This window comes from Anolis carolinensis, chromosome 2 (assembly GCF_035594765.1).
Source record: "Anolis carolinensis isolate JA03-04 chromosome 2, rAnoCar3.1.pri, whole genome shotgun sequence".
Classification (NCBI taxonomy): Eukaryota; Metazoa; Chordata; class Lepidosauria; order Squamata; family Dactyloidae; genus Anolis; species Anolis carolinensis.
Window position 1 is genome coordinate 51,718,998 of NC_085842.1, and position 16,219 is coordinate 51,735,216.

Below are 16,219 nucleotides of genomic sequence, written 5' to 3' on the forward strand. Positions count from 1 at the left end.
ACTCAGCCCGGGGGCTTGGGATTACAAACGGAGCGGGAGGGAAGCAATGCACTTGCAGGAATGCAGACGTCCTTTGGAAAAAAAAAGTTCCCTAAAGCCAGCCACAGCAAGGACTCTGCCCCAAGCCCCCAGCCAATTTCCCCCCAAAAAAACACAATATCGAACCAGCAACAACAGAAACACTCTACCCCCAGTTAGCCCTCTCTCCCCCAAACAAGCAAGCAGCAGCTTCCCAGCGCGCACCAAACACCTTCTCTCCTCGGTATCCCAACCCAGAATGGCTTGGGTCGGCTGCGGTTGGGGATTTTCATAGAGATCCTCCACGTAGACATGGAGGACGCTAGCCCCCACCTTTGGCAGCCATTGTGGAAGACTCTGATTGGCCAGGGAGCGGCCATGTTAGGCTGCACTAGGCTCCCATTCATGTTAGGTTGCAGAAACAAAAACAAAAAATAAAAAATAATTTTTAAAAAATATTTAAAAAAAATTGGAAGGAAAAAAATTAACGAAAATTTTAAGAAACAATTAGAGAATGGGCCAATGATGGTTCAAATTACATTGCCAGTTGCACCCAGAGAAAACGTTTCAATACTCGTTTCAAAAAACGAGAACAATCCGAAATAATTACGAAACAAGAAACATAACGAATATTTGGACAATCCTACTAGGCACCCTTTCTTTCTAATGTAAAAAGCCCCAGATATTTCAACACAGCACTTTTTTTCATCATAGGGGAAGATTCCTCCAGCTTCACTGTAAATTTGGTTGCACTTCTCTGCATCTTTTCCAGCTTTAAAGTATCCTTTCTGAGGTGCAGTGACCAGAAGTAGATAAAGTATTCCCAATGCAGTCACACCAGAGATTTGATAAAAGCATTATGATGTTAGCGACTTTATTTTCACTTCCTATCTGAATGATCCCCACCATGGGATTTGCCTTTTTCAAGCATCCATATACTCAGCTGACATTTTCACGGAGCAGTCCACCATAACTTAAGATTCCTTTCCTAGCCATTCAGTGCTTTGCTTGAACCCCATCAGCAAACCTTTGAAATGGCATTATTTTTAAACCACAGTGTGGATCTCTTTAGTCTTTCTTACTCTGAATCATGTTTGCCATTTTACTCTATACGCATTCTAATTTTGAGAAATCATTTTGGAGCTCTTCACTATACCCTGTTATTGTAACCACCTCTGAATAATTTGGCGCCATCAGCACCAGAACTATTTCCCAAGGATCTGTATTTTTAACCAGGAAAATTTTATTTAAAAACAGTCATAATATTATTGTTTGGAAGACTTCGTTGTTTGTGCCTCTCCATTTCAAGAAGTAAACATTTATTATTTTTCTCTTCTTCCTATTCTGCATTGGAAAGAAAACAGGCTAACTCTTGAACCAGTTACCTGAAATAGAGGCCTTCGATGTCTCCCCACCCTCTATGGATAACGTAATCTGTGGATGCTTAAGTTCCATTATATACATACAATGGTGTAGTAAAATGATGTTCCTTATATAAAATGGCAAAATCAAGGTTTGTTTGCCTTTTGGATTTTTCTTTTATTATTTTCAGGCCATGGTTGCTACTTATTAGCAGAATTTATGACATACTAGAATTGTTTATACCTTTCCTGTTTCATAGTCTACTTTCTAGATGAGCTTCTGTTATTGTGGTTTTGTGTAACCAAGGGATGAACACAACCCATGGTTAGTTGGTTGGTTTGTTGTTTTTTCTACAAGGGTTTGGTCATCATTAATGTGGATGCTGGCACTCAGTAGCACAGCAGTAATACCAGTAGTGTTTTTTTTCTTCTTTAGGTGCATGCTTCCTGCAATTTCATTTTCCAGAATCTTCCGAAACAAGGCATTCTAGGAGCAAATTCTCTGTTCAAAGGTAAAATTAAATTTTAAATTGGAAGCAGCACTTTCAGATTGTTGTCCTGCTGCATTTCAATCAATATGTTGGCACTACTATGTGGCCAGTTGTGGATTTGAATGGGGGAATCATTCCTGGGCATGATAAACATGCCCACCTGTGCTATAATCCTACATCTGAAAATATGTGACTTTCTAAGACCAACTAGTGGACATCAGATCAATAGACCTTTGGTGATATATGAGTCAATACAATGCAGTAACTCAAAAGCATAATTTGCATCCAATGTGTTGAGATTTTTTGTTGTGAGCTGAACCAACATATTCTGCGTATTTCAGGTTCTGGAATTGGCTGTTGCTAGAAAAAGTGTTACAAGTACCTCTGATAACTGTGTTTTATTGCTATCTGGAAATAATATCTAAATTAAATGTAATAATAGAAGTCCAGTGTTTTGTGAAAAAAAGTAAAAGGACAGCCAGATGTAATGCAGGATCATAATTAATTAAATGGAAAATAGTCAGTTTACAAGATTAGTGATGTCTACTTCATGGGCTTTAAAAAAAATCATTTGTTTGATGAAAAGGTGCACTATACTGAGTGGTTGAAAATCAGATATTAGAGACCTCAGCACAGTATAAAACTGGCCTCAAGCAGGCACAAATCAAGGAGTACATAATTATTGATTTTCATGTATAGTTATATATTTCTTGTTTAAATTTTATGATTTGGTTTTACATGTATGTTGGGCATTGCATTTTGCCAATATTATGTTGAAAAACACATTGAGTCCCCTAAGGGGTGAGAAAAGAGGTATATAAATACAGTAAATAAACAAATAAATAATTATTCCTAATGCCTCCACCAAGTTGTGAACGACATATTATAATGCTAATAACACAGAGAGAGAGAAACAATGTACCTTGGTATCCACCCCACCCCATGGATACCAAACTCTGTGGATGATTATTTCATCATATACAATTGCATAGTATAATGGTGTCCCTTATATAAACTCACAAAAATAAAGGTCTGATTTTTATTTATTTTTTCAGGGAGGGGGAATATTCTTAAGCTCTGTATGTTGAATCTGTGGGCACAGAATACGTGGATACGTGGATATACGTGGATATACAGGAACAACTGTGTTTATTTGCCCCTACCTTATTTTCCATCTTCATCACTATGATATTTCACCTTGTTGATGGGAAGCTTCACACCGGTGTGGAAATCATCTATCAGACAGATGGCAAGCTATTTAACCTCAGCAGACTGAGAGCCAAAACAATGGTCACCACAACATCTGTTATAGAACTCCAATATGCCAATGACAACGTAGTCTGTGCGCACTCAGAAGAAGACCTACAAGCCACTCTAAGCACATTTGCAGAAGCATACGAGAAGCTTGGCTTCTCATTGAACAACGAGAAAACCAAAGTTCTCTTCCAACAAGCACCAGCTAATCCCTCTGCAATGCCAGGAATACAGCTTAATGGTGTAACATTAGAAAACGTTGACCATTTCTGCTACCTTGGCAGCCACCTCTCCACAAAAGTCAACATCGACACTGAAATACAACACCGCCTGAGCTCTGCGAGTGCAGCATTTTTCAGAATGAAGCAGAGGGTGTTTGATGACCAGGACATCCGTAGAGATACCAAGGTGCTTGTTTATAAAGCCATTGTCCTCCCAACCCTGCTCTATGCCTGCAAAACGTGGACAGTCTACAGACGTCACACTCAACTCCTAGAGCGTTTCCATCAGCGTTGCCTCAGAAAAATCCTGCAAATCTCTTGGGAAGACAGGTGGACAAATGTCAGTGTGCTTGAGGAAGCAAAGACCACCGGCATTGAAGCGATCCTCCTACGCCATCAACTCCGCTGAACTAGCCACACTGTCCAAATCCCCAATCACCGTCTCCCAAAGCAGTTACTCTACTCCGAACTCAAGAATGGGAAACGTAATGTTGGTGGGCAGGAAAAGAGATTTAAAGATGGGCTTAAAGCCAACCTTAAAAACTCTGGCATAGACACTGAGAACTAGGAAGCCCTGGCCCTTGAGTGCTCTAATTGGAGGTCAGCTGTGACCAGCAGTGCTGCGGAGTTCAAAGTGGCACGAATGGAGGGCTTAAAGGAGAAACATGCCAAGAGGAAGGCCCTGACTGGGACTGCCTTCCACCTGGAAACCGGTGTCCTCACTGCGGGGAACATGCAAATCAAGAATAGGTCTCTTCAGCCACCTAAGAACCCACCCCCAAGACACCAGAGATGGAAGACAATCCTCCTTGAACCACGAGGGATCGTCTAAGTAAGTAAAGCAAGCAGAGGCAATAGGGTCTCTGCTAGGAGAAGATGGGGTAATGCTTACCGGGGGGGGGGGGGGGTGTTGGGAAAATGTCGAACTACTTTGCCTTGGTCTTCTCACAAAAAGCCAGCCATCCTCAACCCCAGCAACATGGAATGGACAAAGGATTAGAGGAAATCCAACTCAAAATAGGGAAACAAGTTGTACAAGAACACCTGGCCACTCTAAATGAATTCAGGTCCCCAGGACAAGATCAACTACATCCAAGAGTACTGCAGGAACTAGCGGAAGTTATTTCAGAACCACTGACAACATCTTTGAGAGTTCTTGGAGAACAGGAGAAGTCTCAGCAGATTGGAGGAGGGCAAATATGGTCCCTGTCTTCAAGAAGGGAAAAAAAGGACAACCCAAACAATTACCGTATGGTCAGCATCATGTCAATACTAGGCAAGATTTTGGAAAAGATAATTAAGGAAGTGGTGTGCAACACTTAGAAATGAATGCAGTCATCACTAATAGTCAACACGGATTTATCAAAAACAAGACATGCCAGACTAATCTGATTTCCTTTTTGATAAAGTTACAAGCTGGGTAGATGCAGGGAATGCTGTGGATGTAAAGTACCTGGATTTTTGTAAGGCCTTCGACAAGGTACCCCTTCTGGCAAACAAACTAGTCAAATGTGGGCTAGGCAAAACTACAGTTAGATGGATCTATAATTGGTTAAGTGAGCAAACCCAAAGGGTGCTCACTAATGCTTCCTCTTCATCCTGGAAAGAAGTGATGAGTGGAGTGCCACAGGGTTCCATCCTGGACCTGGTTCTATTCAACATCTTTATTAATGACTTAGATGAAGGGTTAGAAGGCATGATCATTGCATTTGCAGAGAAGACCAAATGATATGTATAAATGTGTTAGGGGAAGTCATAGGGAGGAGGGAGCAAGCTTGTTTTCTGCTGCCCTGGAGACTAAGATGCAATGGAGCAATGGCTTCAAACTATAGGAAAGGAGATTCCACCTGAACATTAGGAAGAACTTCTTCACTGTGAGAGCTGTTCAACAGTGGAACTCTCTGCCCCAGAGTGTAGTGGAGGCTCCTTCTTTGAAGGCTTTTAAGCAGAAGCTGGATGGCCATCTGTAGGGAGTGCTTTGAGTGCCATTTTCCTGCTTCTTGGCAACGGGTTGTACTGGATATCCCACAAGGTGTCTTCCAACTCTCTGATTCTATTATTGTGTGTGTGTGTCTGTGTCTGTGTGTGTGTGTATTTGTGTATGACAAAAATGCTATCCATTACTGAAGTCACATCGGGTGTTAAACCATATTTAATCTACATTTTAATGTGAGAAAGAAGGATTGACAACTGTGCTCAACAGAAAGATTATCCAATATTCGGTATGCAATAGTGTTTCAAGCACATACCAATTTCTAGGGTGGATCTGCACAACCATGACTGACACTGACTTTTCCCCGTATCCTTTTCTTTCTTTCCATTAATCCACACATACTTCCTCTTTCTCTTTCCATGCAAAGAGAACTTGGAGAAATTTGGAGACTAACAGAGAGAGAGAGAGAGAGAGAGAGAGAGACAGAGAGACAGAGACAGAGAGACAGAGAGAGAGACAGAGAGAGAGACACGTTTTTGTAGACTTCAGTCTACTTCCTCTGATGCATGGAATGAAGTGCCTGGGAACAGAACTTTATAGCTTTGAATGACTACAAGACATATGTGAATAGCAATAGAAATGTGTGGGTACAGTGATGGGCTGAGAAGTTCAGTTTTAACAAATGCATTGCACAACTTACTGGGAAGAGATGTTGCGGCGACTGGCACTCCCCACCTGCCATCTCTCCTTGGGGTTCCTCCTTCCCAGGAGCCACCCCATCCCATGTATGTTGACACACTCAGCCAGGCAGCCAGTTAGGGGCTCCCTCTGCCCTGCACCCTGATTAGCTGCACACTTGCCCCACAGATAAAAGCAGGGGTGGGCCGGCACTGGGGCCAGTTGTCTCTCAACTGTCCTCTTTTTCTCACCCTGTAATTGTATCTTTCTACATGGTTATTGTTCTACTTCTTAGCCTACTCTTGTATCACAACCTGTGGGCATGTGGCCTGGGCCCTGACACTGGTTTGTCTATCTCCCCTCTGTATCAGTAGGGGAGAAAGCATCATAGTGGTGTAGGAGTGGGACAGTACTAGTGTCCCAGGCTGGAACTGTTTGGCTCACTGCCTGTGACCCCTTGCTGTTGTGAAGTTGTGTTGGTCAGCAGCAGGCCATCCGATTCCTGATTCAGGACCCGTGTGTGGCTGCCAATGCTGTTTTCATTGTAACCAATAAACAAGTTGGGGCCTTTGGTTATCCCAACTTCTTTTATTTGTCTTTTCTTGCGGGTTTCTGGAGGCTGGAGGTTGGTCGCAACTACTCTCACAATGGTTTTTTGTGGATAAAAACAGGAGAAAATATGTTGCCTAAAGCCAAGGTGGGTAGATAACCATAGGAATAAGGGTAAGAGTTATTGGAATGTAGTGTGAACCAGATAGCAAATATGATCAACAGGCAAAGAGGGCCTTAATGAGGATGGGATGTTGGATAGTGGTATATGTGTAGTGTGCCAGTAAACCATTGACTTTATTCAATACCCTTTCGATAGACTGGAGTTTCTCTTTCTTTGCAGCTTCTTTATCTATGTCATTTATTCTGCCCCCTCCTATTCATACCTTTCCACCCAATCTTTTTTTTAAAAAAAAATTATCTACTTTATCCCATTTAATCTCCATCATCCCATCTCAGCTGGCTGTACTAAAATTACTCTCGGTCGTCTCTTCTGTTTTACTTCCTTCTATCTATTTCTGACTTACTCCATCCATTCATTTTTTTTTAATTTATCCACTTGACTGTTGTTACTCCTTTATTTCTATGCCTCATGGGAGATTTTCCTTACTACTTAACACCACCTCTGCCATCTTTCCGCCCCTATTTCCATGGTGAAGTTTTCTGGATGTTGCTTTATGCCTTGAATGAATGTGAGGAATCCTACCTTCTCCACCCTTCTAAGAGACTGTCGACATGTTGCAAACTACAGAAAATGTCCATATCTACTCTTGTGTACCAGCTGCTCCTGTATCTTGAGAAGTCAGGTTTGGCCAGGGTGGTCCATGCTCTTGTTACATCCCATATACATTACTACAGCATTCTGTACATGGGGTTGCCTTAGAAGACTGTTTGGAATTTTCAATTGGTCCAAGGGCAGCAGCCAGGTTGCTCACCAGAGCACCGTACAGGGAACACACAACCCCCCTTTTGTGTCAGCTCCACTGGCTGCCAGTCTGCTACTGAGCACAATTCAAAGTGCTGGCTTTAGACTATAAAGCCCTAAATGGTTCCAGCCCAGCTTACCTGTCTGCACCTATCTCTCCCTATGAACCATCTTGGAGATTAATATTATCTTGAGAGGCCTGCCTCGCAAGCATCACTGGTGAGGGTGAGAGACAGGACCTTCTCAGTGGTGGCCCCTCGGGTGTGGAACTTTCTCCCTAGAGTCATTAGATAATCCCCCTCCCTCCTAACCTTCAGAAGGAAAGTAAATTCAAGCTTTCAGAAAATAGGGGGGGGGAAGCTTTCAGAAAATAGCACAGTGCAATAATAGATTTGGAACATGTGCAATGACTACGGAATGGCCTTAAACTATGATTTCTAGATGACATGATTTTAATATTGAATGAGTCCCCTTCAGGGTAAGAAAAGGTGCAATACAAATAGGGTAAATAAATAAATAAATCATTTTCAATTTTTTAAAACTTGAAACATTGTAGCTCTAAAATCAAAATTTAATTAAGTCTATCTAAAATATAGAATGAGTCATAGAATTTAAATTATTTTTTGTTATGGAGCTACTCTTCATGATTCGCTTAAACAATAAAAAAGTTTTACACCCCCTTCCCCTTATTTTTTTCTGGCTATGGGCCTGCCCTACTCAATTTTTCCCTGCCTTTGACAAATCATTCTCATCACTGTCCTTGCTTCTGTCTTCACCATTCCTCCCTGTTTTTAGGCCTCCAAATTTTGTTCTCACTCGCATTCTCACTCATCTTGTGCTTTCCCAGGCACGTCTTATACTGCCATATAATCTAAATTATCAAAGCAAATAATCCACATTACTTACTTTGAACTGGATTATATGAGTCTACCCTGCCATGCAATCCAGTTCAAAGCAGATAATTTGGATTTTATATAGCAGTGTAGAAGGGGCCCCAGATTCTACTGTTCTCTTTCTTCTGGTATATTCTAAATCCCCCTCCCCTGGCAGCCCAGTAATTTTGTGCTTTACCCAACTATTCTGCAGATAATTCTTATATTCCTTCACTTAACTTCTCTTTTTCCCATTATCTTTTTCTTTCACCAATTTCTTCCTTTCAAAGAAAGAGTCCATTCTTTTCTAGACTTCCTCAGCTTGCACGTCTTCTATTTTCTCATTGCTGAGCCTATTATCTTCCCTGTTCCTTGCCTAGTCTGTCTCCTTTTATTTCACAGTGATGGGGTAATCCATAGTGGCCATCTTGGTGATAAGTTTCAGATGGAAGCAGCTTTGACAGTGAGAGATATGGTGAGGGTGTGCAAGGTATAATCTGTGGCAAAATCTTGGGGCAGGAATTATCCAGAGCATGGGAAGGTTTCTTTGTCTTTTGGAATATAGCTCCCAGAATCCCTAACCAAGAACTCTGGGCTATACCACAATGTGTCATATATACTAACTGATTCTTCTTGCCATTTTAAAAACTTAACAACCCTAAAATATAGGTTAACTAATGAAAGACAATCTTCAATTCTTTCCTAAATAGAGAGAAGTGGGGGAACTACGCCTGTATCAATTATCTTCTGCATTAGGTAGGTATCCTTTGGAAAAATGCTGTCATTTCTGTGCATAGAAGTTTTAAAAGACCAAGCAGTAGAAACATATCTAGCTCAGAAGTGGGGAATTACAGAGGGTATGGTTTGTTATCACCTTCCAGAACACTAGAAGTTAAATCTTGCGTGTCAACCCTCCCCCTCTCTTTTGATGAAATTGAGGCCTTTCCGCACCTCAGGCACATTTCTCCATTTTTCAAGGATGGAGATCTGAAGGCTACCCCATGGGAGACATGAATACTGGATCCCACAAAGGTGATTAAATCCTCTACAGAAAGACTGGAGATGTTGGACATGCTTAAGCTGGAGAAACATGATAGCCATCTTCAATTATCTAAGAGATACAACACAATCCACAAAACAGTGGCACTTTTATTGGCTAACCAAAGTGCAGAAATATATCATGTGAACTTTGGAAGTTTCACTCACTTCTTCATGAGGCAAAGATATCAGAAGCAAAGTGACAATGTTAGAATCACAGGCTTATATTTTGTCTCAGAAGTTATTTCTGTAGTCAGTTAAGATGGTCTAGATGTGTATCAATGTGGATGGAGGTCATTCCCTTTCTTGGCCATGTGGGGACAAAGGGCAATGAGTAATAAAACACAGGTAATAAAACTGCAAATCCATTAGCAACAGAAAGGTAACTCCCTTGAAATCCAAGCTGCCCATGTCCTCTATGAAGTCAACTGCTCCTTTCTTAAGCACATAAGTAACAAATAGTAGGAACATTCTAAAAATAAAGGAATTAAAGTCTTATGATTGGGAATTATGGCTTAAATGTCCTTTAGAACTATTAGCCCATCAGTGGCTACAATAAAAACACATTGCCTCACACACTTTAAACTGCAGTATTAATCTTCTTCATCATTATTAAATGTTGGAAGTTTAAATTTTTAATGGAGATGAGATGAGATGAAAAGATTTAAAAGACAACGGAAGCTTTTGCAAGAGTAACTCGGTAATCTTCAAACACTAAGGGAATCAGCAAAAGACCATACCAGCAAGAAAGGGGTGGGTGGGGGTGGCTTAAGACTAAAAGAAATTGTTGGCTTAATTCTTTATTTGTAGCGTTTGTCTTAATTCCAGAGATCTGTTGAAAGAAGATTTAAAGAAGATGAATCAGTACTAGAACTTCTTAGGAAATGACAAAATAAGACTTTACATGAGCTCTCCATGGAAACCAGTGATTTTGTGAAGGTGCATGGAAAAATACAAGGGAATAAAAGCATCAATATTGTTAGCCAGCTCACTAGACATATTGTATAATGTAATTTATATGCACATTAATCTTGACAAAGATCTTCAGGGTGTGGTTTGGAAAAGTACTGGTTGGACATTCATCACTGAACTAGTTCATCAACACAAGGCAGTTTCACTCAACCTAAATATATCTTGGAGCAGTCCTAGGTCTAGTACATTCATGTCAAATCCAGGGCTGTTGTTCAGGCAATCTGGGAGCCCTTCTCTCTGCTGGGGTGACATGCATTTTACATCTCTTTGTGTCTGCCACTACTCCTTACCAACCACCTTTATGGATGCATCTGGTGACATCGGAATGGGGTGCATGTGTGACCAGCACAAAAGAGAAAATTAATCTCCTCTCATTTTTGCTGATTGTGTGGGTTCTGATGTCAAGAAAGGCACAACTGATGGCCAGGAGTTTGGACGGAGCTCTGTAGCCAGCCAGCTATGGTGTTGACAATCTATGATCCATCCTCTTTCCCATATTGATGAGCTCAGGTGGATGCATCTGTGTCCAATGTAGACTGTGGATCAGACCTAATCAAACCTGATCCCACTGTCCAGAGTGTCCCAATGCTTCAGAATATTCTGTAGTTTCCAGCAAAGTCTGGAGTATCCCCAAGTTGGTTAAGGGGGGGGGGACCTCTGCAATAGTTACAAAAAGTCACTGTACATCATAGGGATGTATTTGGGTGAGTCTGGAGATTTTTTTTTTTTTGCAAGTGTAGACATGCTTCTTGCAGATGAATATTCAGTTTTATGTAATTTTATGCCCTGTTTTTTTCCTGTGTCAGGAATATATGCAAAGATGAAGAAAGGGATAGAAAAGGTGTAGCGTGACTTCATCACCCTATCTACTCTGCAACTTTTCAACACCAAGAAAAACATTGCAAAAATCAGGCCTATATGCATGCAAGTGGGAAGGGAAAGTTTTGTCTTATTTCAGTTCACAATTGCTCTGGGCCTTGTTGTTGGTTTTGCTACAGGACTGGAACAGGAGCATAGCATGAGAGCTATGCTATTTCTTAGAGTGTAAGTTTCAAATGTTAATGAAAGCTTACTTTTGCTCACTGAAATAGCCTTTGAGTGACAGTATCCTGAGGTTTCAGATTGCATTATTTAACATCATCAGCACGAATGTCTTGGAGAAGATCTTTCAGAGATATAGAATTAAGTTCCATCAAAATGTTGGTAGAATTTCTCCTTTCTATTGGATTATAGGAAGAAAGTAGAAAATTTGATAAGTACTCTGAGAATAATGAATCACCATACTGAAGCTTAATTCACTCTAGGTTTGGCAGAAAGTTGGATCAGGAAATTTGATTCTAGGCTGTTTTGGACAGGGTTGCACAGTTTTCAAATGTCCTTTTGAACCAGCTTGGTACCAGATGTTCAGATGGTGGTTGTGTGTAGGAAAACTTTCACCTAGATTAAAATGCAGTTACTCATTAAGAAAGTAGTCTGGCATCTTCACAAATAACAACACATTTTTTTTATCAAAACACATACTATATGAGGTTATGTTTAAAAAGCATTAAGAAAGTCACATGAGTGAAATGTATTGCTGCAAAAGTTCTGAGCAGACCAAACCTTTGTGACACCTGTATTCTAATTCATATTCTTGAATATCAAAATGACTGAAGAATCTTTAAACCATTATTCTATGTAATCCCTATGAGACAGTGAATTCTAATATTGTATTTTTGATATTTCTGGTGGGGTTCAGCTCAGGTATACATAAGTAGATCCACTTATTAGCATTTAAGCTTAAGTGGATATCTTAAATTTTATTAGTTTCAATGGGCATGTTCTAAGTGCAACTAAAATCTGAACCCAAATGAGGATTTTCTAAGTGTACTGAAATCTCAATAAAAGTTATTGTGAAAGATAATACTTTGAAATAAACTTTCTATTTAATTTAATCTTGAACAAATTATTTTAAATAGTTGTAGAATAGTAAAGGAAGCTGATAAGTTGTTTTCAAAACAAAAGCAAAGAGTTTGTACGTATATGTATGTGCAAACACACATATACAGGGTGATGAACTCAGGTTTTTTCCAGTCACCTAAACACTAACAAATGTAACTACATCATTCAAATTAGATCTCTGTCTCTGGGGTTCAATGATTTTGGGGTTAGGGAGTATGATGCCACTACTTGCCAGATAGGAACCCCCCCCCCCCAAATTTCTAACATTACAAAGAACAAGACATTGAAAATGGTTTAAACCTAGAATTCTTCAATTTGCTCTGCTTGACTAGCCTATTTCACAGGGAACAAATGACAAAACATAACTGAATATTCCTTAGATAAGTCAAATCAAATCAATCTATATTACAGTCCTAGATCAGCATAAGGATAGTGGGGCACAGTCAGAGCCGGCCCTAGGTATTTTTCAAGTGTAGGCAAACAGAATTTTGGCACCACCCTCCCCCCCCCAACCAATCACTGAAAAATAAAAGTGTTGGATAAGCGAAAATGTTTGATAATAAGGAGGGATTAAGAAAAAGCCTATTAAACATCAAATTACATTAAGATTTTACAAATTAAGTACTAAAACATCATGTTTTACAACAAATCAACAGAAAAAGCAGTTCAATACCTTGCGGAGGCAGGCCATAGGAGACAGGAGTTGCCTCGATGGCACCCCCAACAAGATGGCTCCACAGGCAACTGCCTAGTTGGCCTGGTGGTTGAACCACCTCTGGGCACAGTCTCATGAAAGCATAATCCATTAAAATCATTAGAATATAGGCTAAAAACTAAGATACAGAGTTGGGTATATTAAAAAGCTAAAACACAAAATACTAAATAGAGATGGATAATTTTAAAAAACCTAGAAGGAAATGAAAAAGAAAGAGACAATATATCTATAGTTACAATTTACTAATAAGTTAGAATGCTAACTTGTGGTTCCAGTCATCAAGCAGCTAATTTTAAATGCTGCCACATGGAACTTGCCAACATTATAGGTTGTAACAGAATTGCTATCTGAAAGCAACAGGGTGATGTAAAATTGTCTTGAATGCACCAGATGTTTATATAAAAATGGTGAGAAGAGTCTAGTTCGAATGTCTCTGTAAAACAGGCACTGGAAGAGCACATGTTCAGTTGTTTCTCTGTGCCCAGAGTCACAGGGGCAGAGTTTCTCTGAGTAGGGGTCTACTGATATCGACCCTTGAGTACAGCTGATTAGAGGGCATGACATTATGCCACGGTAAAGGCATTGGGGGAGAGGACAAAATGGTGACCAACTAGCAGCTCCTGAATTGTTACTTGGCTAAGAAAACCATATAAAATCCATGAGATCACCATAAGTGACAGAGGTTGTGGGTGGATATAGGGTGGCAACCTGTGATAATGGGGTTTCACTCCCCCTGAGGACACAGGTCTGCAGTCTGGGGGGGGGGGGGGGGTCATCTTGGATTCAGAGCTGATGCTTGATGCTCAGGTGTTGAAAGTGACTGCAACTGGTGCAAAGGTTGCTTACTGGAGCTACTGGCATGTGCGATCCAGAAAGAAAAAAATGGTTCTAAACCCTGTGGTGGCACTTCATTTCTAAAGTCGTTTCCAAATTTTGAAAGCAAAAAGTTTGATATTTTACGAAACTTCCAAAACTTCTAATTAATTCATTAATGGTGGATGTGCATGCACAATAGCGAAAAACAGCACAGGAGGAAACTTTAGGGGAATCTCCCACCCTCATTTTTGAGCTATCCTGATGAAACTTGCTACAGTGGTAGCACACACTTACTACTGTTAGCTCACCAAATTTCCCTTATCCTCTGATATTTGGTGAATGTTCATAGTTTATATAAAAAACCATTTTTAATAATTACAGAAATCTGTTCCTGGTTTGAAAGTGTTATTTCCTGTTTCATTACGTTGCCCTTACTTTGAAAGTCATTGTTCTACTTCAGAAACTTTGTTTTAGTGGCTGAAACTCTGTTAAATTGGTGGACACTCAGCAAACCATAATGTGCTATTATAGCACAATGTCACTTGTGCAAAGACAAAGTTCTGGCAGACTAAGGGAGTACAGCAGAGAGGGTTTTTGGAAATGATGGGACACACAGTGCTTTAAGGAGGCTCAACCAAAACAAACAAATAAACCCAACAGGCAGAGAGAGCTTGACCCAGAGAAAGATTCAGCTATGTAAAGTTGCTGGGCTACACAGACTAAGGGAGTACAGCAAAGAGGGTTTTGGAAATAATGGGACATGCAGTGCTTTGAGCATGGCAAAGGCATCAGATTTTTAAAACAAAACAACCCCTTTCCCTTCCCCAAACTTCCAACCCCCACTTTTGTTTCAAAACATAAATGCTTCTTTTTTACTACAGTAGAGTCTCACTTATCCAACATAAACAGGCCGGCAGAATGTTGGATAAGTGAATATGTTGGATAATAAGGAGAGATTAAGAAAAAGCCTATTAAACATCAAAATAAGTTATGATTTTACAAATTAAACACCAAAACATCATGTTATACAACAAATTTGACAGAAAAAGTAGTTCATTACACATTAATGCTATGTAGTAATTACTGTATTTACGAATTGAGCACCAAAATATCATGATATATTGAAAACATTGACTACAAAAATGCGTTGGATAATCCAGAATGTTGGATAAGTGAGACTCTACAGTACTTTATTTTAGATTTTTAAAACAAAAAACAACAACCCCTTTCTCACCCCACCCCCCAAAAATGCATTCTTTCTAAAGAGTTGACTCCTTTTTTTCAATGGCTGCCAGTGCCTCTAGGTCCCCCTGCAACAACAACAGATGGCGACTACTGGATGTGTTCTATATCAGAAAATAGAGCTGATGTAGTCTATCCAATGCAGTTTTCTGAAACAGCACCCCAAATAACCAAACCAAATCTAAAATTGACTAAAAATGGATTATAACCTTTTTGGAACCAATGTTGGAGAGTGGTCCCTGATCAAAGTGATCCCTGGTCAAGTGGGCACTGGTCAAGTGGAACTTGGTAAAAAAAAAAGTTGGGAAACACTGCTGTAAAGGAAATGTGATACTGATGAAAAATAAGGTGGGGGGGGGGAGACAAAACAACTAAAATATGAGAACTTCAGTTGTTTCCTTGGAAGCTGATGCAGGGAAACAAGGTCTCTCCTGGCCTTCCTATCTCATCTGTATGACTAGTTTATTCCACTCATAAACCAGACACAAAGGTGAAATGAAAATGCTTTTTACTCCTGCATCAGCTCCAAGGGATACAGCTGCAGTTCTGCTGCTGTTGTATGCCTAATTTATTTTAGTCATGGTTATCCTTAAAAAAAACTTACAAGGGTTTAAAGTCAGCACAGAAAAAAAGCCCAGCAGTGACTTCCCATTTAAAATCTCATTTTCTTCACAGTCACTGGCAATGAAAAAACAGCACAAGTGCAAAGCCCAGCCTACTTAGAAATTGCTGCCATGTTTGCAGGCAGCTTTCCCAAAGTGATAGAAAAAGAAACAATGCCATGTGTCCAGAGTCTAGTGCAGCATGTGTATCTGAATTTGTTTACTCCTGCATCTATTACCATATTAAGTCAGCTGGTTCTCCGCTGCAGTAATATAGCAATACAAAGAGCAGTTTCTCTAGTTTGGTTTCACTGATTTGCATTTTGTATTATAAACTAAATTAAAATTATGGTAATAGTATTACATATATTCTTTCTTAAAAGATACCATTAAAATGGAAGTAGCAGTGTAATATCTTGCCTAATTGCAGCTGCCTTTCCAAATTAGCCAAATTATTTTGCTGATTCTAGATTCTAGAATTCCTACAGAATTTTGAGTTGGCCCTGGAAAACCTGAGTTCACAAAGTATGGAACAGTGACAGATACAGGATTCCATATCAGAATGGTGGTCAAACAACTCTGACTTTTGGG

At 40.0% G+C, this 16,219-nt stretch overlaps 1 long non-coding RNA gene across 1 annotated transcript; it reads left to right on the plus strand.

The window, feature by feature from the left end:
* Positions 1-925: 925 nt before the first annotated feature.
* LOC134296001 (uncharacterized) lies at positions 926-12,191 on the plus strand. The gene is made up of 3 exons (XR_010002551.1): positions 926-1,891; positions 9,013-9,058; positions 11,119-12,191. It is a non-coding gene; the product is annotated as an uncharacterized LOC134296001 (long non-coding RNA).
* The last annotated feature ends 4,028 nt before the right edge of the window (positions 12,192-16,219 follow it).